The 23111-nt window shown below is 37.5% G+C and overlaps 1 long non-coding RNA gene across 1 annotated transcript in view; it reads left to right on the plus strand.

Moving 5' to 3' along the window:
- The first annotated feature begins 263 nt into the window (after nt 1-263).
- LOC125908764 (uncharacterized) overlaps nt 264-23111 on the plus strand; it is a 38577-nt gene continuing 15729 nt past the window's right edge. Inside the window, exons 1-2 of the long non-coding RNA XR_007453431.1 lie at nt 264-558; nt 3415-3472. This is a non-coding gene — a long non-coding RNA (uncharacterized LOC125908764). The remainder of the gene's footprint in view (nt 559-3414; nt 3473-23111) is intronic.

Here is a 23111-nt window from a genome sequence, read left to right on the forward strand (position 1 = left end):
TTTGAATCAGGCAGAGTCTGTGCTCTTAGCCACTAAGCCAGTACTTAGAGCCTGGTTCTCTCCTCTCAATGGGAAAGTCTTTCATAATTACGTCTAATAACAAAAGAGAACAGGCACAGTATCCTTTCTCCTTTCCATGCCTCATATGCCTCCCTGGACCCTGAGTGCTGTTCTAACTTCCAAAGATGAGCAAGAGAGTCTGGTCCCCCTTTGTAGGGGTGCTGACGGCTCTGACTCTATCGTTGGCTCGCCATCTTCTTCACGCCTGCGCAGTGACCTCCCTCGGAGCTACGTGTTCCAGGCCCTAAGAGGTTAATGTAAGCCCTGATCACAATGAGAGAAGGCTTGTTCTGATCTTCCCTAAAGTGGCGCACAGAAGGGCCCACTGTAGATAACGAGTAGAGATCCTCTGGAGCACAGATGGCGCCACTTTAAATAACTATGCTGTGACCTCACCACTGTGCCCCTCCCTCTATAAAAGCTGGGGGTAAGGCCCTGGCAGGGTGGAGAGTAGTCGTGCGGTCTTTGGATTGTTTGCCTGCTGGATTCTTCTTGTCAGTAAGTTACCCTGGACAAAACTGTAAACACTATGGAGCGGCTTGTGTCGTTTTGGTCTTAAAGTGCCTTCTTAGCCTGGAGGTTCATTACTGACTCTCTTGTACCTTCTAAAACCTTTGCTATGAGAATCGCTGCCCGTTAGATTTGGGAAGAACATTTCAGAAGAAATTCTACCCATAAGCCTCAGCCTAAACAGGCATACCCATCCTTTCATAAGTACGTAAGGGTCTTGAAAAATGTTATTAAACCAGTGATGAAAATACACAGGTGAACCTTGGCAGTATGCAATAGAGGTAAATCTATCCAAGAAAGCCAAATGTTATGAGAAAGGTTATTCCTACTGCTCAGGGACTGGCATTGAAAGCAGGAAAATCTGTGCGTAGCAGGGTGCAGTCACTGGGCTTACATTTTCGTTGATTGCAGGGAAGATTCCTCTCCAAGTTCAAGTTCTCGCTGCCCTCTGTCCCAGGCCCCAGTAGAATTGTCCAATCCGCTTTTGGCACTTAGTTACTTGATTACCTGCTGAAATCCTGCAATTGCTACAGCTGTTGCTATTTTCGCTCCTAGAATTTATGAGCAGGGGAGCATCTCCCTCGCATCTGCTTTGGCTGTTGCTTTTGAAACGAGCGGTAGCGCTGCCGGGGAGGGCATGCAGCCCCAAGAGCTCTGGGGTGGGGGTGGGGGGTGCTGAGGACCGCTAAGAGAAAGAGCAACTCTTAACTTTGGAATGAGAATAGTAGCAACATTAAGTATACACATCTTTTTCCCTGAGGAATGCCAAGTGTTTTTCAAGAGCATGAACATTAAAATAGTGGCACGGTTTGTAACATCTAGATGCTCTGCAGTGGGGTGACAAGAGGTTTGCTTTTCAAATGGAGGGGCAATGTACGGAGAGAATACAATTATCTTTAAAGGAACTTGTTAGCTCAGGGGGATCTTCTTTTCAGATGCTTCATAGGTAACAGGGGAGACAGAGGGCTGGGAGAGAGGGATGCAGAGAGAAAATAAGGTGGTACTATTTCTATAAGCATTTCTGCACACTTTTCTTAATGGGCACTGACCTACACTCTGGTTTCCTCAAGGTCGAAGATAAAATTGATTTTTAGCCAAGGAGCAAGCCCGCCAGACACCTTTATGAGTCCTCAATTCTATGTGGGCTCTGATTTGGAGAAGGCTGTTCTCCTGCTTCCCTGGGCATTGTCTGGCCTCGGGAAATGGCCAATTGCAAAAAAAAGTTCACTAAGGATAATAAGCTATTTTCCATAAAGTCAGGTACTTGGGATTAGTTGGGGCCACTGGCTCTTTATGCACAAGTGCCTAGAGTTACTGACTAGCGAACCTCAGAGCAAAACTGAGCGTCTGTCCTGCCTGAGCAGCAGAGCCCGGACCGTCTCTCCATTTCCATGTACAACACCGTCTTCAGAAGACGCGGGGAGAGGATGCATCCCCCAGAATAAATTCTAGTCAATTCCAAGTGAGTCTCAAGCCCCATTAAAATAAAGTTGAATTAACAAATCACTGCTGTGTGGCACATTTAAAGTAGAACCGTTAAATGCCATGAGTTCATGTTTTTGTGAAGAAAGATCATTTGAAAGTAAAAGGAGAGGGGGAGAAAAGAACAATTTTGGTACGTGGTTGTCAAAGCTTGAGGAACGTTAACTTTTTGAGCAGAGGAGAATTTTTTAGGGCCCTACAATAGAAATTAAACAAAAGCTGCGTGGTTGAACCCCACTCTTGTTCGGTGGCCTCAAATACAGGCTTGGGACTCTTGCTCCTACGCAGGATCCTGCAGCAGACTAATGCTCTCACCAAGAATAACTAGAAAGGCCATAAAGTGAAATGAAACATAAGATACAATTTAAAAATTCTGTTAAAAGGCATAAGAGGGCAGCTGATGCCCACCCACAACTAGACAGGTCTATACTTAGATTTATAGGATCACAGAGAGGTGAGCTATTGATTTCCAGGTTCCTTTACCCTGAGACATTTGCAGATTGGGGAGCTAGAGTCAGAGCCTGAGAGTCTCGTCTTGGCACGGAAGACGGTAGAGAAACCAGTCTTGACAGTCTTCTAGGGTTTGAAAGACCAAGTTAGTAGAGGGTAGCAAATCACTAGCCACGAGCATGAGGATGCTAGGAGAATCCATTAGCATGTTCCATGGAAGGAATGGAGAACAGTGATGAATTCTGTAAGAAGGCAAAGTAGAGGTCAGATAAGAGAGCTTCCACTGAAAGTTAGGATGAGGAACACCTTTCTTTAGCAAAGGTTAAGTGTTCCAGAGTATTTACACGTGATACTTAACTGTTATACAAGTTAAGCTACCTTAAAGTATTGGTTAAAATTTTATTATAAAGAATGAATTATAGGGGCGCCTGGGTGGCTCAGTCGGTTAAGCGTCCGACTTCAGCTCACAATCTCACGGTCCGTGAGTTCGAGCCCCGCGTCGGGCTCTGGGCCGATGGCTCAGAGCCTGGAGCCTGCTTCTGATTCTGTGTCTCCCTCTCTCTCTGCCTCTCCCCTGTTCATGCTCTGTCTCTCTCTGTCTCAAAAATAAATAAATGTTAAAAAAAAAAAAAAAGAATGTAATTTATATATATATATATATATATATATAATCTCACCAGTGCATGTAGATATATAGTAATATATACATAGTTAAATATTTAATTTGTTTTCAATTAACATACTTAACATAAATGATATTTCTACCATGTTCAGTCTCTTTGAAGTTGAAAGCTTTCCTTCACTGTCTTTATGCGTCACTTTCAGAGGAAAAGAAAGGGTTTGATGGACAGAATCTGATTCTGTTTGGGTTATCTGAAGCTCTAAACTAATGGATTGCAAATTGCCTTGTAGGATGTGGCATGTTAGGCCATTGGTGAAATGCAAGCTCCTGGGAAATCAAGCTGATGCTGTGAGTATAATGTACACAGGATACCAACAACTTTCATTCTCCATGAGTACAATTGTTGCTGTTTCCTTTTAAATTCAGGTTTGTAACAGGAACGTAGCTCAGGTCTATCGCTTGGTGCCTGCCTACACTTATATATTATGCAAGACATAATGCTACGAGTGGCTTTGTATTTATTAGGCAATTTTTGTCTGACACATTTATAAGAATGGCTCTCATTGTTAGATATTGTTAGTGATCTAACTTGGAGAACATTTTCTATTCTCTTTCAAGCTTCTGGTTTGGATTAAAGAGTATTAAGATGGAAGTTGAGCTATGAGTCAGGTTTTTTTTTTTTTCCCCCCCCAATGAAGCAGAAAGATTGATAAGGCTGATAGGACTATAACTGTTTTCCATAATCCTAGATTTTATCATTTTTTCTCATTTGAGTAATTTTACCCATTTAAGCTTTTTAAACTTATGCCACTAAAATATTGCTTTTACCCACTTACGTATTAGGAATCTGAATGAGAAGTCATCTGATTTTTTGAAAGTGTTCTACACTATCTACACTTTGAAAGCCATTGGTTTAGTCCAATTTTTAATTTTTTTTAACGTTTTATTTATTTTTGAGACAGGGAGAGACAGAGCATGAACAGGGGAGGGTCAGAGAAAGAGGGAGACACAGAATCCGAAACAGGCTCCAGGCTCCCAGCTGTCAGCACAGAGCCCGACGCGGGGCTCGAACTCACGGACCGCGAGATCATGACCTGAGCCGAAGTCGGCCGCTTAACTGACTGAGCCACCCAGGCTAGTCCAATTTTTTTAAAAGTTTTGATTGTAATGAGAACACTTTACGTGAGATCTGTCCTCTTAACGAATTTAAGTATATATTATTGTTGACCATACTTAAAATGTTGTACAGCCCTCTAGAGCTTTTTACTTGAGTCTGGTTGACACACAATGTTACATTAGTGTCAGGTGTACAACACAGTGATTCAACAAGCTTATGCATCAGGCTATGCTCACAGCAAGTGTAGCTACCATCTGTCCCCACATATCGCTATTACAGTATCACGGACTGTATTCCCTATGCTGTGCCTTTTGTTCCCATGATTTATTCATTCCGTAAATGGAAGCCTGAAACTCCCACTCTCTTTACCCATTTTGCCCAAACCTCTATCCCTTTGCCCTCTGGCAACCATCAGTTTGTTCTCTGTATTTATAGGTCTGATTCTAACTTTTTGTTGATTTTGTTTAGATTCCACTTATGGGTGAAATCACATGGTATTTGTCTTTCTCAGCCTGACTTATTTCACTTAGCATAATACCCTCTAGGTCCTTCCGTGGTGCCTCAAATGGCACAATCTCACCTCACCTTTTAAATGGCTACATATTATCTACCCCCCCCCCCCCCCCGACCCCTGTGTGTATGTGTATGCATGTATATGTACCACATCTTATCCATTCATATATTGATGGACATTTGGGTTGGCTATCATGAATAATGCTGCAGTAAACAAACATAAGGGTGCATATAAATTTTTGAATTAGTGACTTTCTTTTTCCTTTGGGTTAATATCCAGTAGTGGAATTGGATCATATGATATTGTATTCAATTTTTTGAGGAACCTCCATATTGTTTTCCACAGTGGTTATACCAACTTATATTCTCACCAACAATGCAAAAGGGTACCTTCCCCCCAACCCCCCACATCCTTGCCAACACTGGTTAGTTCTTTTTTTTTCCCCATTCTAATAGATGTGAGGTGATATCTCCTTGTGGTTTTGATTTGCATTTCCCTGATGATGAGTGATGTTGAACATCATGAAGTGTCTGTTGGCCATCTGTAGGTCTTATTTGGAAAAATGCTCACTTCCTCTGCCCATTTTTTCATTGGATGTTTTTTGTTTTTGTTTTTTATTTTGGTGGTGTTGTGTAGTTCCTTATATATTTTAGATATTAACCCCTTATCAGATATATCATTTGCAAATATCTTCTCCTATTCTGTAGGTTGTCTTTGTTTTGTTGATGGTTTCGTTCGCTGTGCAAAAGCTTTGTAGTGCCAATAGTTTGCTTTTTGCTTGTTTCCTTTGCCTTAGGAGACTTACGTAGAAGAAAAATGTCTTTATGGCTGATGTCAGAGCAATTATTTCCTGTGTTCTAAGATTTTTATGATGTCAGGGCTTTAATCTGTTTAGAGTCTCTTTTTGTGTATGGTGTTAAAAGGTGGTAGAGCTTATTCATCTATTCATCATATTTAACAAAAATATCATGCCTGTTAATAACACCCCCCCCCATATCTGCCTCCCTCCTTATCCCTTAGTAACCACCATTCCAATCTTTGATTTTATAAATTTGACTAGTTTTGATACTTCATATAAGTGGAATCACGTAGTGTTTGTCTTTCTGGATCAAGCTTATTTCACAGCATAATGTCCTCAAGGTCCATCCATGTTGTCACATATTACAGCATTTCCTTCTGTTTTAAGGCTAAATATTATTTTGTATACATATGCCACATTATCTATTCATCTGTCAGGGGACATTTGGGTTGTTTCCACATCTTAGCTATTGAGAATAGTGCTGCAATAAATGGGAGTGCTAATATCCACTGAAGATTCCGATTTCACTTCTTTTGGATGTAAACCTAGAAGAGGGATTGCTGAGTCACATAGTAGTTCTATTTTTAATTTTTTGAGGAACTTTCTGTTTTCCATCTGTGCCATTTTGCATTCCCACCAACAGTGTGCAAAGGTTCTCGTTTCTCTACATCCTTGCTGACACCTCTGTTTTTTTTTTGTTTTTGTTTTGTTTTGATAATAGTCATTCTGACAGGTGTGACATGATATCTCACTGTGTTTTTAGGTTTGCAAATTCTAGTTAACATGCGGTATAATCTTAGTTTCAGGTGTACAACATGGTGATTCAGTGCTTCCATACAACAGCTGGTGGTCATCACAACAAGTGCACTCCTTAATCCCCATCACCTGTTTCACCCATCTCCCCACCCACCTCCCTTCTGGCAACCATCTGTTTGTTCTCTATAGTTAAGGGTCTGTTTCTTGGTTTGCCTCCCTCTCTCTTTTCCCCCTTTGTTTGTTTTGTTTGTTAAATTCCACATGAGCGAAGTCATATGGGATTTGTCTTTCTCTGACTAATTTCACTTAGCACAATACTCTCTAGCTCCATCCATGTCATTGCAAACAGCAAGATTTCATTCTTTTTTATGGCTGAGTAATATTCCATCACATATATACCACATCTTCTTTATACATTATCAGTCAGTGGACACTTGGGCTGTTCCTATTTCCATAATTTGGCTGTTATAGATAATGCTGCTATAAACATCAGGGTGAATGTATCCCTTTGAATTAGTATTTTTGTATTTTGAGGGTAAATACCTAGTAGTGGAATTACTGGGTTATAGGATAGTTCTATTTTTAACTTTTTGAGGAACCTCCATACTGTTTTCCACAGTAGCTGAACCAGTTTGCATTCCCACCAACAGTGGAAGAGGGTTCCTCTTTCTCCACATCCTTGCCAACACCTGTTGTTTCTTGTGTTGTTGATTTCAGCCATTCTGGCAAGTGTGAGGTGATATCTCATTGTGGTTTTGATTTGTATTTCCCTGATGATTGTGGGGATTTTTTTGTTTGGTTTTTTAATGTTTATTTTGAGAGTGAGAGTGCACGTGCATGGATAAGGGGCAGGGAGAGAGGAGAGAGAATCCCAGGCAGGCTTCACCCACTTTCAGCGCAGAGTCCAAAGTGGGCTCAATCCCATAAACCATGAGATCATCACTTGAGCCAAAATGAAGTGTGGCATGCTTAACCAACTGAGCCACTCAGGTGCCCCTGATTGTGGTTTTGGTTAGCATTTTTTTGATTAGTGATGAACATTTTTTCATATACCTGTTGGCCATGTGTATGTCATCTTTGGAGAAATGTCTGTTCAAGCTCCTCAAGTCTTCAACCCATTTTAAAATTAGGTTATTAGTTTTTTCTCATGGAGTTGTATGATCAAATACATGGTTTGCAAATATTCTCTCATTCTATAGGTTGCTTCTTCATTCCATCATTTCCTTTGCTGTGCAGAAGCTTTTCAGTTTGAGGCAGTTCCACTTGTCTATTTGTTGCCTGTGCTTTTGGGGCCATATCTATAAAATCATTATCAAAACCAATATCATGAAGTTTATTCCCTATGGTTGCTTCTGAAAATTTTTACAGTTTCAGGTCTTTCATTTAAGTCTTTAACCAGTTTGAGTTGATTTTTGTGTGTATAGAGTAAGTTACAGGTCCAACTTCACTCTTTTACGTGTAAAATGGTCCAGTTTTCCCAACACCATGTAGTTGAAAAGACTATCCTTCCCCTATTGTGTTTTCTTAAACCCTTGTTGAAATACCTTGATCATGTATATATGGATTTATTTCTGGGCTCTCTTATGTTCCATTGGTTTATATGTATTTTTATGCAAGTACCATACTATTTTAATTATTAAAACTCTGTGATATAGTTTGAAATCTTAAAGTGTTCTGCTTCCAGTTTTCTTCTTAGAATTGGCTATTCATAGTCATCTGTGGTTCCTTATGAACTTATGGTTCCTTATGAACTGTTCTTTTCATATTGCCTTTTCTTTTTTTCTTTTTCTTTTCTTTTCTTTTTTTTTTTTTGCCTTTTCTATTTCTGTAAAAAAATGTTTTTGGAATTTTGATAGGGATTGTGTTGAATCTGTAGATTGCTTTGATTAGTCTTCTAATCCATGAACATCCATATTAAGTCTTCTAATCCATGAACATAAGTTGTCTTTCCATTTGTGTCTTGTTTATTTTCTTTCATGAATGTTTTTAATTTTCAGTATAAAAATCTTTCAAGCGCTCCTGGGTGGCTCAGTCGGTTAAGCATCCAACTCTTGATTTTTAGCTCAGGTCCTGATCTCACAAACCAGGAGACTGAGCCCTGTGTCTAGCTCTGCACTGACAGCGAGGAGTCTGGTTGGGATTCTCTCTCTCTCTCTCTCTCTCTCTCTGTCTCTCTCTCTGTCTCTCTCTCTGTCTCTGCTTCTCCCCCACTCATGCTCACTTGCTCGCTCTCTCAAAATAAATAAACTTAAAAAAAACTTTGGCTCCTTAGTTTATTCCTAAGTATTTTATTCTTTTGCTACTATTATGAATGGGATTGTTTTTCTAATTTCCTTCCCAGATAGTTCATTTTTAGTATATAAAAACATGACTGAATTTTTTTTTGGGGGGGGGGGTGAGTAAAGGCTTTTTAAAATTTATTTTAATTTAATTTTTTAAAGTTTTTATTTTAATTTTAGATAACCTACAGTGTCATATTAGTTTCAGATGTACAATATAGTGATTCAGTAATTCCATATAACACGTGGTGCTCATCACAAGTGCACTCCTTCATCCCCATCACCTATTTCACCCATCCCCCTACCTCTACTTTGGTACCATCAGTTCTCTATAGTTAAGAGTCTGTTTCTTGGTTTGCCACTCTTTTTTCCCTTTGCTCATTTGTTTCTTAAATTCTGTGTGAGCAAAATTATATGGTATTTATCTTTCTCTAACTGACTTATTCTGCTTAGCATAATATTTTCTAGCTCCATCCATGTCATTGCAAATGGCAAGATTTCATACACACACACACACACACACACACACACACACACACACCACAGCTTCTTTATCCATTCATCAGTCAATGGACACTTGGGCTGTTTCCATAATTTGGCTATTGTTGCTAATGCTGCAGTGAACATAAGAGTATGTATATCCCTTTGATTTTGTATTTTTGTATTGGGGGGTGGTAAATACCTAGTAGTGCAATTGCTAGATCATACCATGGTTCTATATTTAACTTTATGAGGAAACTCCATCCATAGTGTTCTCCACAGTGGCTGCAAAAGTTTCTATTCCTATCGTTTAGTGCACAAGTGTTCCTTTTTCTCCACATTCTCCCCAACACCTGATGGTTTTTTCTGTTGTTGATTTTAACCATTCTAACAGGTGTGAAGTGATATCTTCATGTAATTTTGATTTATATTTCCCTGATGGTGAGTGATGATGAGCATCTTTTCATGTGATGGTTGGCCACCTGGATATCGTCTTTGGAGAAATGTCTATTCATTTCTTCCCAATTTTCAATTTGATCAGTTTTTGAGTGTTGAGTTTTATAAGTTCTCAATATATTTTAGATACAAACCCTTTATCACATAATGTCATTTGCAGATATCTTCACCCATTTTGTTGGTTGCCTTTCAGTTTTGTTGATTGTTTTCTTCATTGTGCAGAAGTTTTTTTATTTTGATGTAGTCGCATCAATGTATTTTTGCTTTTGTTTCCCTTGCCTCTGAGGACCTATCTAGAAAAAAGTTATTACTGCTGATGTCAGAGAAATTACTGCCTGAGCTCTCTTCAAGGCCTTTTTGATTTTCAGGTCTCATATTTAGGTCTTTAATCCATTTTGAATTTCTTTTGTGTGTGGTGTAAGGAAGTGGTCTGCTTTCATTGTTTTGCATGTTGCTATCCAGTTTTCCTAACACCAACAACACCAATTTTGAAGAGACCATCTGTTTCCCATTGAATATTCTTTCCTTCTTTGTCAAAGATTAATGACCATATAATAGTGGGTTCATCTCTGGGCTTTCTATTCCATTCATCTGTGTGTCTATTTTTGTGCTAATACCATACTGTTTTGATCACTACGGCTTTGTGATACAACTTAAAGTCTGCAATTGTGATTGCTTTTTGCTTTGCTTTTCTTTAAGATTACTTTGGATATTCAGAATCTTGTGGTTCCATACCAATCATACAATTTCTCTAGCTCTGTGAAAAATGCTGTTGGTATTTTGATAGGGATTGCATTAAATGTGTAGTTTGCTCTGGGTAGTATAGACATTTTAACAGTATTCTTCCAACCCATGAGGATGGAATGTCTTTCCATTTCTTTGTGTTGTCTTCAATTTCTTTCATCGGTGTTTTATAGTTTTCATAGTTTTCAGAGTACAGATCTTTCGTCTCTTTGGTTAGGTTTATTCCTAGGTATCTTATGGTTTGGTGCAATTGTAAATGGATTGTTGTAAATGGATTCCTTCTCTTATTGATGTATAGAAATGTAACAGATTTCTGTACATGGGTTTTGTATCCTGTGACTTTACTGAATTCGTGTATCAATTCTAGCAGGTTTTTGGTGGATTCTTTCAAGGTACCTATATAGAGTATTATGCCATCTGCAAATAGTGAAAGTTTTACTTCTTGCTGATTTGGATGCCTTTTGCCTCTTTTTTTAATGTTTATTTTTGTGAGAGAGAGGGAGAGAGAGAAGAGAAGAGAGAGGGGGAGAGAGAATCCTAAGCAGACTGTGCTGTGTCAGTGCAGAGCCTGATACAGGGCTCCATCTCCTGGTTCATGAGATCATGTCCTGAGCTGAAATCAAGAGTCAGATGCTTAACCAAATGAGTCACCCAGGCACCCCAAGGATACCTTTTTGTTTTCTTTTTGTTGTCTGATTGCTGTGGCTAGGACTTCCATACTATATTGAATAAAAGTGGTGAGAGTGGACAACCCTATCTTATTCCTGACCTGAGGGGAAAAGCTCTGTTCTTCCCCACTCAAGATATTAGCTGTGGGTTTTTCACATATGGTATTTATTATATTGAGATATGTTCACTCTAAACCTATTGTTGAGGGCTTTTTAAATCATGAATGGATTTTTTACATTGTCAAATGTTTTTTTTCTGCATCTATTGAAATGATCATATGGTTCTTATTCTTTTTTTTATTATTAATGTGTTATATCACATTGACTTGCAAATATTGAACCACCCTTGCAGCCCAGGAATAAATCCCACTTGATCTTGATGAATGATTTCTTTATTGGTAGATTAGTTTTGCTAGTATTTTGTTGAGAAATTTTGCATCTATGTCCATCAGAGATACTGGCCCGAAGCTATTCTTTTTGTGGTGTCTTTATCTGGTTTTGGTATGAGGGCAATAATGCTGGCCTCATGGAGTGAATTTGAAGGATTCATAGAATGAAGTTTTCCTTTTCTATTTTTTTGGAATAGTTTGAGAAGAATGGATATTCACTTTTCTTTAAATGTTTGGTAGAATTTGCCTATGAAGCCATCTGGTCCTAGACTTTTGTTTTTGGGAGTTTATGATTGCTGATTCAATTACTTTGCTGGTTGTCAGTCTGTTCAGGTTTTTTATTTCTTTCTGTTTCAGTTTTGGCAGGTTATATGTTTCTAGGAATTTATCTATTTCTTCTAGGTTGTCCAATTTGTTGGCATATAGTTTTTCATAAGTCTCATTATTTGTATCTGTGAAGTTGGTTGTTAATTCTCCTCTCTCATTTATGATTTTTATTTATTTGAGTCCTTTCTCTTTTTGATAAGTCTGACTAGAGGTTTATCAGTTTTTTCAAAGAACCAGTTCCTGGTTTCATTGTTGTATTGTTTCTATATAACTTATTTCTGCTGTAATCTTTATTATTTCCTTCCTTCTGCTGGTTTGGGGTTTTGTTTGTTCTTTTTCTAGCTCCTTTAGGTTTAAGGTCAGATTGTTTGAGATTTTTCTTCTCAATGTAGGCCTGTATTGCTATAAACTTCCATCATAGGACCACTTCTGCATCATCCCAAAGGATTTGGACTGTTTTTTTCATTTCCAATTGTTTTCATGTAATTTTTTATTTCTGCTTCTATTTTCTGGTCGACACATTCATTGTTTACTAGCAAGTTGTTTAACCTCTGTGTATCTATGTTCTTTTCAGATTTTTTTCTTGTGGCTGATTTCTAGTTTTATAACCTGATAGGTGCATGGTATAACGTCAATATTTTTTTTTTTTTTTTTGTTAAGGCCTGTTTTGTGACATAATATGTGATCTATTCTGGAGAATGTTCCATGTACACTTGAAAAGAATGTGTATTCTGCTCTTTTAGGATGGAATGTTCAGAAAAATCTGTTAATACATCCATCTGGTCTAGTGTGTCATTCAAAGCCATTGTTTCCTAGTTGATTTTTCTGTTTAGACGATCTTTCCATTGATGTACATGGGGTGTTAAATTCCCCTACTATTATATTATTATTGATTAGTTTCTTTATGATTAACTGTTTTAGGTGCTTGGGTGCTTTCATGTTGGGTGCATAAATTATTATAGTTGTTGTATCTTCTTGCTGGATTGTTCCCTTTATTATTATATAGTGTCCTTCTTTGTTTCTTGTTACAGTCTTTGTTTTAAAGCGTAGTTTGTCCAATATAAGCATTGGGACTCCAGCTTTATTTTGACCTCCATTAGCATGTTAGATGCTTCTCCATCCTCTCTAACTTTCAATTTCCAGGTATCTTTAGGTATAAGATGAGTCTCTTGCAGGCAGCATAAAGATGGGTCTTTTTATTTTTTTATAAATTTTTTTTTCAACGTTTTTTATTTTATTTTTGGGACAGAGAGAGACAGAGCATGAACGGGGGAGGGGCAGAGAGAGAGGGAGACACAGAATCGGAAACAGGCTCCAGGCTCCGAGCCATCAGCCCAGAGCCCGACGCGGGGCTCGAACTCACGGACCGCGAGATCGTGACCTGGCTGAAGTCGGACGCTTAACCGACTGCGCCACCCAGGCACCCCAAGATGGGTCTTTTTAAAAACTCCATTCTGCTACTGTCTCTTGCAGCATTTAGTTCATTTACATTCAAAATAATTATTGATAGGTATTGTACTTATTGCTGTTTTTAAAAATTTGTTTTCTGTTTTCTGTTTTTTTTTTTTTTTTTTGTCTTTGTTCTCTTGCCTTTGCTTTGTGTTGAGTATTTATAGTGTTTTGTTTGGATTTATTTCTCTTTATTTTTTGTGTGGCTACCATAGGTTTTGGGTTTGTGTTTACCATGAAGTTCGTAAATAGCAGTTTGTATTTATTGGTCCTTTAGGTTCAGACACATTTCAATAACCACAACAAAAACAAAAAAAAAGAACAGAAAAATAAAAAATTTACTTTTCCTTACCCCTTTTTTACTCTCTTCTCCAAAGTTGATGTATTTGTGTTCATATTTTACATCTTTTTGTTCATAGTTTTCTTATGTCTAATTATGGCTATTTTTTTTCTACTTTAAAGAAGTCCCTTTAACATTTCTTGTAAGGCTGGGTTAGTGGTGATAAAGTCCTTTATCTTTTGTTTGTCTGGGAAACTATCTCTCTTTCAAATATGAATGAAACCTTGGTAGAGTATTCTTGGTTGCAGGTTTTTCCCTTTTAGCACTTTGACTATATTATGCAACTTGCTTCTTGCTGGCCAAGTTTCTGCTGAAAAATAAGCTGATAGCCTTATAGGTTTTCCCTGGTAGGTCACTTTCTTCCTTGTTGCTTTAAAGAGTCTTTAACCTTTTGATGTTATAATTATTCTGTGCCTGCTTGGGGTCATCTTGTCTTGAACTCTGCTTCTTAGATTTGGGATATCTATTTCCTTCCTTAGGTTAGAGAAGTTTTCAGTTATTATTTCTTCAAATAAGTTTTCTACACATTTCTCTCTTCTTCTTCTGGGACCCCCAGCAGTGCTGGACTTGATGTTTTCTAAGAGATCTCTTAATTTATCTTCATTAAAAAAATTATTTTCTCTTTTTGCTGTTCAGCTTGTGTGTTTTCCAATATCTTGTCTTCCAGATCACTGAGTACTCCTGCCTCTGCTAATCTACTGTTGTTTCCCTTTAGTGTGTTTTTTATTTTCAGTTATTGTATTCTTCAACCCTGGTTCTTTTTAATATTTTCTCTTTATTGAAAGCCTCAGAGTTCATACGTCTTTTCTCTCAAGTCTAGTGAGTATCTTTATGATCATTATTTTAAATTCTTTATCAGGTATATTGCTTATCTGTTAGTTCTTTTGACGTTTTGTCTTGTTTCTTTTGGAGTATATTCCTCTGTCTCCCTATTTTGCTTAACTTTCTGTGTTTATTTCTATAGATTAGGTGGAACCTATGGCTTGTTTTCTGTGCCTCAGCACCACAGGGCAGCTGCCATGGGCTTGTGGACTTATGGACCCTGGGCTCACTGAGGCTGCAAGCGTTCTGTGAGCCAGACCCTGCTCAGGTCTGAGCTTTTAAGGGGGAGAGGGGAGAGTGTTCCCACTGCTGCTTGGCCCTTTTAAACCCCGGCCTGTTTTTCTATATCCCAGAGTGAGGGGTTGGTGTGGACTTGCATACCCTAGGCTTGCTGAGGTCATGAGCTTACTGAGACAACCAGACAACATGCTCATTATGGTGTGTAGACCCTGTTCTGGTCTGGACTTTTATGGTGGGGGGGGGGAGCGGGGGGAACATAAACTGTGTCATTCTCTAGTTCCTCTGACCTGGAGAGCATTCCTGCAGCTCCTCTGCCACTTGGCACAGCTCTAGTGTTGTTTCCTTTATGTACTAGTTACTCCTTTAAGCTATGGCTTTCTTTCTGTGCCTAAGGACAGAGGGATCTGTTCCTAGTCCCTCAGTACTATCACTCACCACTGCCATTCACAGTGGTGGGGGTTCCCTTTGTTACTGTGTCTCTGTCTCTCTTGCCATTCTCTTGCTGTTCTATCTTTGGTTGTTCAGAAGCTGTTCAGTCAGAGTTCAGTTATTCAGGAGGAATTGTTCTATTAGGTATAATTTGGTGTGTTCCATGGAGGAGATGAGTTCAGAGTCTTCCTACATTGCTCTTGAACAGGAACTCCCAAAACACAAGTGATTTTTGTATGTTGACTTGGTATCCTACAACTTTACTGAATTCACTTATTAGCTTCATTAGTTATAATAGTTTTTTAATGGATTCTTGTGGTTTTCTGTATATAAAATGTCATCTGCAAACAGATCATTTTACTTCCTTTCCAATTTGCATTATGTCTTTTTCTTGTCTAATTGCTCTAGCTATCACTTCTAGTACTGTGTTAAGCAGAAGTGGTAAGAGTGAGCATCCTTGCCTTATTCCTGATTTTAGAGGAAAAACTTTCAATTTTTCATCAGTATGTTATCTACATGCTTTTAATATATAGCTTTAATTTTGTTGGGATATCTTCCTTCTATTCCCAGTTTGTTGAGAATTGTAATCATGAATTGATGATGAATCTGAGCAAATGTGTTTTCTGCATCTATTGAGGCAATTGTAATTTTTATCTTTTATTCTTAGGATGTAATATATAACATTAGTTTTTGTATATGGAATCATCCTAGCATCCCAAGGATAAATCTCACTTGGTCATAGTGTATAATCCTTCCAATGTGCTATTGAATTCAGTTTACTACTATTTTGTTGAGGATTTTTGTGTTTATGTTCATCAGAGATATTGGCCTGTGGTTTGCTTTGTCTAGCTTTGGAATCAAAGTAATACTTGTCTCATAAAATGAATTTGGAAGGATTCCCTCCTTACCAGCTTTTGGGAAGAGTTTGAGAAGGATTAACCTTAATTCTTCTTTTAGATGTTTGGTAGAATTTACCAGTGAAGCCATCTAGTCCTGGGCTCTTCTTTGTTGGGAAGTTTTTGATTACAGATCCAATCTCCATAGTAGTTATGAGTCTGTTTAAGCTTTATATTTCCTCATGACTTAGTTTTGTAGGTCCTATGTTTCTAGGAATTTATCCGTTTCTTCTAGGTTATCAATTTGTTGGTGGAAGTTGTTCATAGTAGTCAATCATTCTTTTTATTCCTATGTCCTCAGTTGTGATATCTTTTCATTCTAGTTTTACTTGCATTTGTTCTCTTCTTTCTTAGTTTAGCTAAGGATTTGTCAATTTTGTTTGTTTTTTCCAAAAAAAAAAAAACCTCTTAGTTTGTCAATTTTTTTCTATTTTTAGAATATTCTATTTTGTTTTTTGTGCTCCTTGTAATTTCCTTCCTTCTCTTACCTTTTGGCTTGTTTTGTTTTTTTTCTAGCTCCTTGAGGTATAAAGTTGGGTTGTTTGAAATCTTCCTTCTTTTTTAATATGTGCACTTATTGCTGTGAATTTCCCTTTTACTATAAGTTTTGATATGTTGTAGTTTTGTTTTAATTTGTCTCAATATATTTTCTAATTTTCTTTTTAGGTTCCCCTTTGACCTAATGATTGTTCAGGAGTGTGCTATTTAATTTACACTTCATTGTGAAGTTTCCAGTTTTCCTTCTATTATTTTTTAGTTTCCTTCTGATGTGATAGGAAAAGATATTTAGTATAATTTCAATCTTTTAAATTGAGACTTGTGACTTGATGTGATCAATTTAGTCCCATTTCATCATCTCCCATAGGAAAAACAGGCAGAAAGATTAAGCAACTTGCATAGGACCACACAATTAGCAGCCATATAATTACCAGAAACTGACACCTAACTTGGTGCTCTTTCCTCTGTCCACATTGGCTTTGTTTTCTAATTTTAATCCTGTTGATTCAGACTGACTGTATCATAGAAACCTTTATTTTCTAAAGTAGATTTTATCCTACAGATTTACAGAGGCAAGCAGGCAACTCCATTAAAAATCAAACTATAATACATTGTAACTAAGGAGTTCTCATCCAATGGAAATCTTGGTGGGCGGCAGAGACTGATTTTATTGGACTGTTTATTAGATTTTATAGCATAGGTTGCAGCATTTTCAATGAGTTTTTACTTTTGCTCTATACAAGAAACTAACAGGATAATCAGTCAAGAATCCTGATGCTTTCCACCAGCAAAAAGGGGTAATAATCCAGTGATAACCCAGCTTCGTATCCAAGTGGATTAGTGAATTAACCTTTTTTTTTTTTTTTTTTTTTTTGAGAGAGAGAGAAAGAGACTGACTGAGACCCCGTGTGAGCAGGAGAGGGGCAGAGTGAGAGGGGGCAGGAAGAGAGAATCCCAAGCAGACTCCACACTGGCAGCTCAGAGCCAGACATGGGGATCAAACTCATGAAACTGAAAGATCATGCCTGAGCTGAAATCAAGAGTCAGATACTTGACTGACTGAGCCACCCAGGAGCCCTGTGAATTAATTAATTCTAAGGAACAGAATAGGACTTTGAAATTGTGAAAAATAAAATACTTAAAAAAAATTTTTTTTTTAATGTTTATTTATTTTTGAGACAGAGAGAGACACGGCATGAGCAGGGAAGGGGCAGAGAGAGAGGGAGACACAGAATGTGAAGTAGGCTCCAGGCTCTGAGCTGTCAGCACAGAGCCCGATGCGGGGCTCGAACTCACGAACTGTGAGATCATGACCTGAGCTGAAGTCGGACGCTTAACCGACTGAGCCACCCAGGTGCCCCAAAAATAAAATACTTTTAAAATTGAGAAACATCTACCAACTGAAAAGGCGGTATATACTTGTCAGCCTTATTCTCATATATATATAGTCACAAATATAACTTTATTTTATGAAAATATATAGCAAATACTACATGGTCATTTAAATGCTTTAAGTCATAGAGGCTGTGATACAGAGCTGTACACAGCAACAAATAGTATATATAAATAGTAGAGTTTAGAACTCCATGAATGTCAGTGGTCAACATTGGGCTCATGCTCCTTTGTGTCTTTAAAATAATTTTGAGAATGTATGGCAATAAGTCCATAACTGCTACAGCCTACTAATTATAGCACTCCCCAAGAAAGTAAAACACATTAGATGGGAGAAGAGCAGGTCTGTGGTCAAATAAATTTGGGATGTACTAGATTTATTTACCAAGGTCATAAGGTTAAAAATGACCTCCCCCCACCCACCCCTGGATCTCAGCCAAACTTGGTTTTATTTATTTCAACTTGAATTTCAAATTGTAGTTAACATATAGTGTCATTTTACTTTCAGGTATACAATGTAGTGATTTAATAATTTCATATAGTACCGAGTGCTCATTAAGATCAGTGTATTCTTTTTTATTTCAAGTTTTTATTTAAATTCTAGTTAGTTAATGTATATGGTAAAATTGGCTTTAGGTATAGAATTTAGTGCTGCATCATTTGCATATAACAACCAGTGCTCATCACAAGTGGACTCCTTTTTATCCATCACCTATTTAGCTCATCCCCCCACCTCCCTCCATCAACCCTCAGTCTGTTCTCTATGGTTGAGAGTCTCTTTATGGTTTGCTTCCCTTTTTCCCCCCTTTCCCTATGTTCTACTGTTGTGTTTCTTAAATTCCACATATGAGTGAAATCATATGGTATTTGCCTTTCTCTGACTTATTTTGCTTAGCATAATACACTCTAGCTCCATTCATGTCATTGCAAATGGCAAGATTTCATTCTTTTTGATGGTGGAGCAATATTCCATTGTGTATATATACACACCTCATCTCACACCTGTCAGAATGGTTACAATTAACAACACCGGAAGCAACAGATGTTGGTGAGGAGGTAGAGAAAGAGGAACGCTCCTATACTGTTGGTGGGAATGTAAACTGGTGCAGCCACTCTGGAAAACAGTATGGAGGTTCCTCAAAAAGTTCAAAATAGAACTACCCTATGACCCATCAATTGCACTACTAGGTATTTACCCAAAGGATACAAAACTACTGATTCAAAGGGGGCATATGCACCCTGATATGTATAGCAGCATTATCAATAATAGCCAAACTGTGGAAAGAGGCCAGATGTCCATTGACTGATGAATGGTTAAAGATAAGCATACTCTTAGTCTCCTTCATGTATTTCACCTGTCTCCACAACCACCTCCCCTCTGGTAACCATAGTAAGAGTTTTTTTGTTTGTTTTTGTCTTAAATGTTTTATTTGAGAAAGAATGTGAACTGGGGAGGGGCAGAGAGAGGGGGAGATCAAGAATTCCAAGCAGTCTCTGCTGAGTCAGCACAGTGGAGTGCTGTGCGTCACAGCATGAACTGTGAAATCATGACCTGAGCCAAACTCAAGAGTCAGTGGCTCAGCTGAGTGAGCCACCCGGGTGCCCCAAGAGTCTATTTTTTCGTTTGTTACTTTTTCTTTCCTTTTCTCATTTGTTTTGTTTCTTAAATTCCACATGTGAGTGAATCATATGGTGTTTGTCTTTCTCTGACTTATTTCACTTATTATGCTCTATAGGTCCATTCATGTTGTTGCAAATAGCAAGATTTCATTTTTTATGGCTGAGTAATATTCCATGTGATATGTATATATTATATATTATCTGTGTGTGTGTGTGTATATATACTATATATATACATATACATACACATATCACTATCTCTATCCATTCATCCATCGATGGATACTTGAGCTGCTTTCATACCTTGGCTATAGTAACTAATACTGTAATGAACATAGGGGTACATACATCCTTTCAAATTGGTATTTTAATTTTGGGGGATAAATTTCTTTAGATAATCCAGTGATATTATTGGGTCATATGGTAGTTCTATTTTTAATTTTTTGAGGAACTTATGTACTGTCTTTCACAGTGGCTGCATCAGTTTATATTCCCACCAATAATGCACGAGGTTCCTTTTTTTCCACATCCTTATCAACACTTGTTATTTCTTGTGTTTTTGATAGTAGTCATTCTGACAGGTGTGAAGTGACCTCTCGTAGTTTTGATTTGTATTTCCCTAATGATGAGTGATGTTGAGCATCTTTTCGTGTGTCTGTTGCCCATCTGTATGTCTGCTTTGGAGAAATGTCTGTTTAAGTCTTCTCCCAATTTTTAAATTGGATTTTTTTTTTGGGTGTTGAGTAGTATAATAGTATATTCTTCATATAATTTGGATACTAACCCCTTACTGGATGCGACATTTGTAAATATATTTTCCTATTCAGTAGGTTGTATTTTAGTTTTGTTGGTTGTTTCCTTTGCTATGCAGAAGATTTTTATTTTGATGTAGTTGCAACAGTTTATTTTTGCTTGTGTTGCCCTTGCCTCAGGAGCCATATCTAGAAAAGTGTTGTTGTTGCTAATGTCAGAGAAATTATTGCCTGTGCTCTCTTCTAGGATTTTTATGGTTTCATGTCTCATATGCAGATCCTTAATCCATTTCAAGTTTATTTTATGTGTGGTGTAAGAAAGTGGTCTGGTTTCATTCTTTTGGATGCAGCTGTTCAATTTTCCAGCACCATTTGTTGAAGAGGCTTTTTCCCATTGTATATGTTTTCCTCCTTTGTTGTATATTAATTGACCATCTAATCATGGATTTATTTCTGGGCATGCTGTTCTCCATTGATCTATGTATCTATTTTTGTGTCAGTACCATATAGTTTTGATTACTACAGCTTTGTAATGTATCTTCAAATCTTGGATTATGATACTTCCAATTTTGTTCTTTTTCAAGATTGTTTTGCTGTTCAGAGTCTTTGTGGTTCCACACAAATTTTAGGACTATTTGTTCTAGTTTTGTGGAAAATACTATTGGTATTTTGACAGGGATTGCATTAAATGTATAGATTGCTTTGGGTAGTATGGACAGTTAAATGATATTTGTTCTTTTAACCCATTAGCATGAAAATCTTTCCATTTGTTTGTGTCATCTTCAATTTCTTTCATCATGGTTTTGAAAACTTTCAGATAATAGGTCTTTCACCTCTTTGGTTAAGTTTATTCCTAGGTATTTTATTCTTTTTTGTGCTATTGTAAGTGGGATTGTTTCCTTTCCTTTTTCTTTTAAAGGCTTATTTATTATTTTTGAGAGAGAGAACATGAACAGGGGGGAGAGAGAGAGAGAGAGAGAGAGAGAGAGAGAGAGAGAGAGAGACAGACAGATAGACACACAATCAGAATCTGAAGCAGGCTCCAGGCTCTGAGCTGTCAGCACAGAGCCCGATGCAGGCCTCGAACTCACAAACAGTGAGATCATGACCCGAGCTGAAGTCAGACGCTTAACCCACTGAGCCACTCAAGTGCCCCAGTGGGATTGTTTTCTTGATTTCTTCCTGCTACTTCATATTAGTGTATAGAAATGCAACAGATTGGTGTATATTTGTATCCTGCAACTTTACTGAATTCATTTATTAATTCTAGTAGTTTTTTTGGTAGGGTCACTAGGGTTTTCTATATATAGTATCATGGGTTACACGATCTTCTTTAAAAGAAAAATTTCTGGGACTTAATTTATATACAAAGATTACATGTTGGGAAATATTTCTGTAAGCAAAAAGTAAAAACCATTATTTACCAAGCCTCTATTATGTACTATAGTACATGTATTATGTTACCTTCATATCTCTAAGGAGTAGAAGCACTGTTATTTCTATTCTATAGATGAGGATATGCTTGTGCATCCCTTTAACCCAATGAATGTATTTAACATAACATTTCCAGAATACATGCAGAAATCAAACTGTAAGTAAAAAAGGTTCCCTTTTAGTCTTATTAAAAGTATATTACTAGATGTAGAAACCCAAAGCCTGTGAAAGGTGCTGTGATGACCCCTACTTTGTTGATACACAGCACGTTTCCATCATAATTGATAACACTTTTGAGAGCTTAGCAAGCTCTCAGAATTCTGTACAAATCTCATCTTTAACTCTGAATTCTCTCAAATAATTTGAGAATTTCTAGAGATTTTCCCTGTAAGGTCGAAATGGTTACAGGCATGAACTAAAGCAATCGATGCTAAAGAATAGGGCACAGAAGTTAAGAAAAAAGGAAATGGAGTTGAGTCTGTTCTATTTGACAGAAGATGGAAGGTAGAATCGCAGGGTAGGAAGAACACTTGACTGGGTGGGCCATCCAGTCCCATCTCTATTTGTACTTGTATACTTCAAGTATCCAGGAAACCACATTGGGTCAGCCAAAACTAATAAAGACAGTGGGGATTCAGTACCTTGTACTACAGAGGTGTACAACTCATAGAATCACTTTAAGAAATTTTTCTTCAACTAAGCATGGAACATACATTACCTGCAGAATCATCTAGGTTGTCTGTCCAAAGTGTAAACTACTGGAGAGATCTAGAAAAGTAGAAGATCATCAGCCTCTGTAGATGCCACTAAAGAAACTGCATTTGAAGCAAACACCCCATCGCACTCTAGTATAACCTCAAATTTGAGCCTGGAATTAGGCAAGAATGAATCCATTTTTTCCCCCTTTAACTAATAAGAATAACTTTACTCTTAATCTAGCACCTATTTAGAAGATAAAAGGAGGAGGTAATGCTTAAGAATAGACCATTTGGGCATTCCAAAGCATGTCCCATAGTTGGCCACGGGTATTTAGGGATACCCAATGGCTTGAAAACAGTTTTATTAGGCTTACAGTTTCGGCAACCCTAACCACCATGGTCTCATTTTGCCAACATTGGACACATTTTGTGCTTTAGGAGAGCAAACTCCTTTTGTAGCTATTCACTGAGAAACCCACTACAGACCTACAGATCATTTCCCCCTGTTCCCCAAACCACATCTCAAAATGTACATCAGTGTTGATAAGTAAATAAGTAAACACCAGATGAAATTAAAGTCACAAGTAAAAATTCATTTAAGTATAGAAAGCTGGAACTCCAAATGTTGACAGTTTATCTTTGGGTGGTGGAGGAATAAGTTTTATTCTTCATCTTCCCAGATTTAAATGTTTTCATAGTGGTCCTCCAATGGCTTTTATTTAGATTGCAAGAGTTATCACTTAAATACTTCTTTTTATTTTCTTTTTTTTAATAATTTATTTAAAATAATTTATTTTTAAATTTACATCTGAGTTAGTTAGCATATAGTACAACAATGATTTCAGGAATAGATTTCTTAATGCTCCTTACCCATTTAGCCCATACCCC

The sequence above is a fragment of the Panthera uncia genome, assembly GCF_023721935.1.
Source record: "Panthera uncia isolate 11264 chromosome B3 unlocalized genomic scaffold, Puncia_PCG_1.0 HiC_scaffold_1, whole genome shotgun sequence".
Lineage (NCBI taxonomy): Eukaryota > Metazoa > Chordata > Mammalia > Carnivora > Felidae > Panthera > Panthera uncia.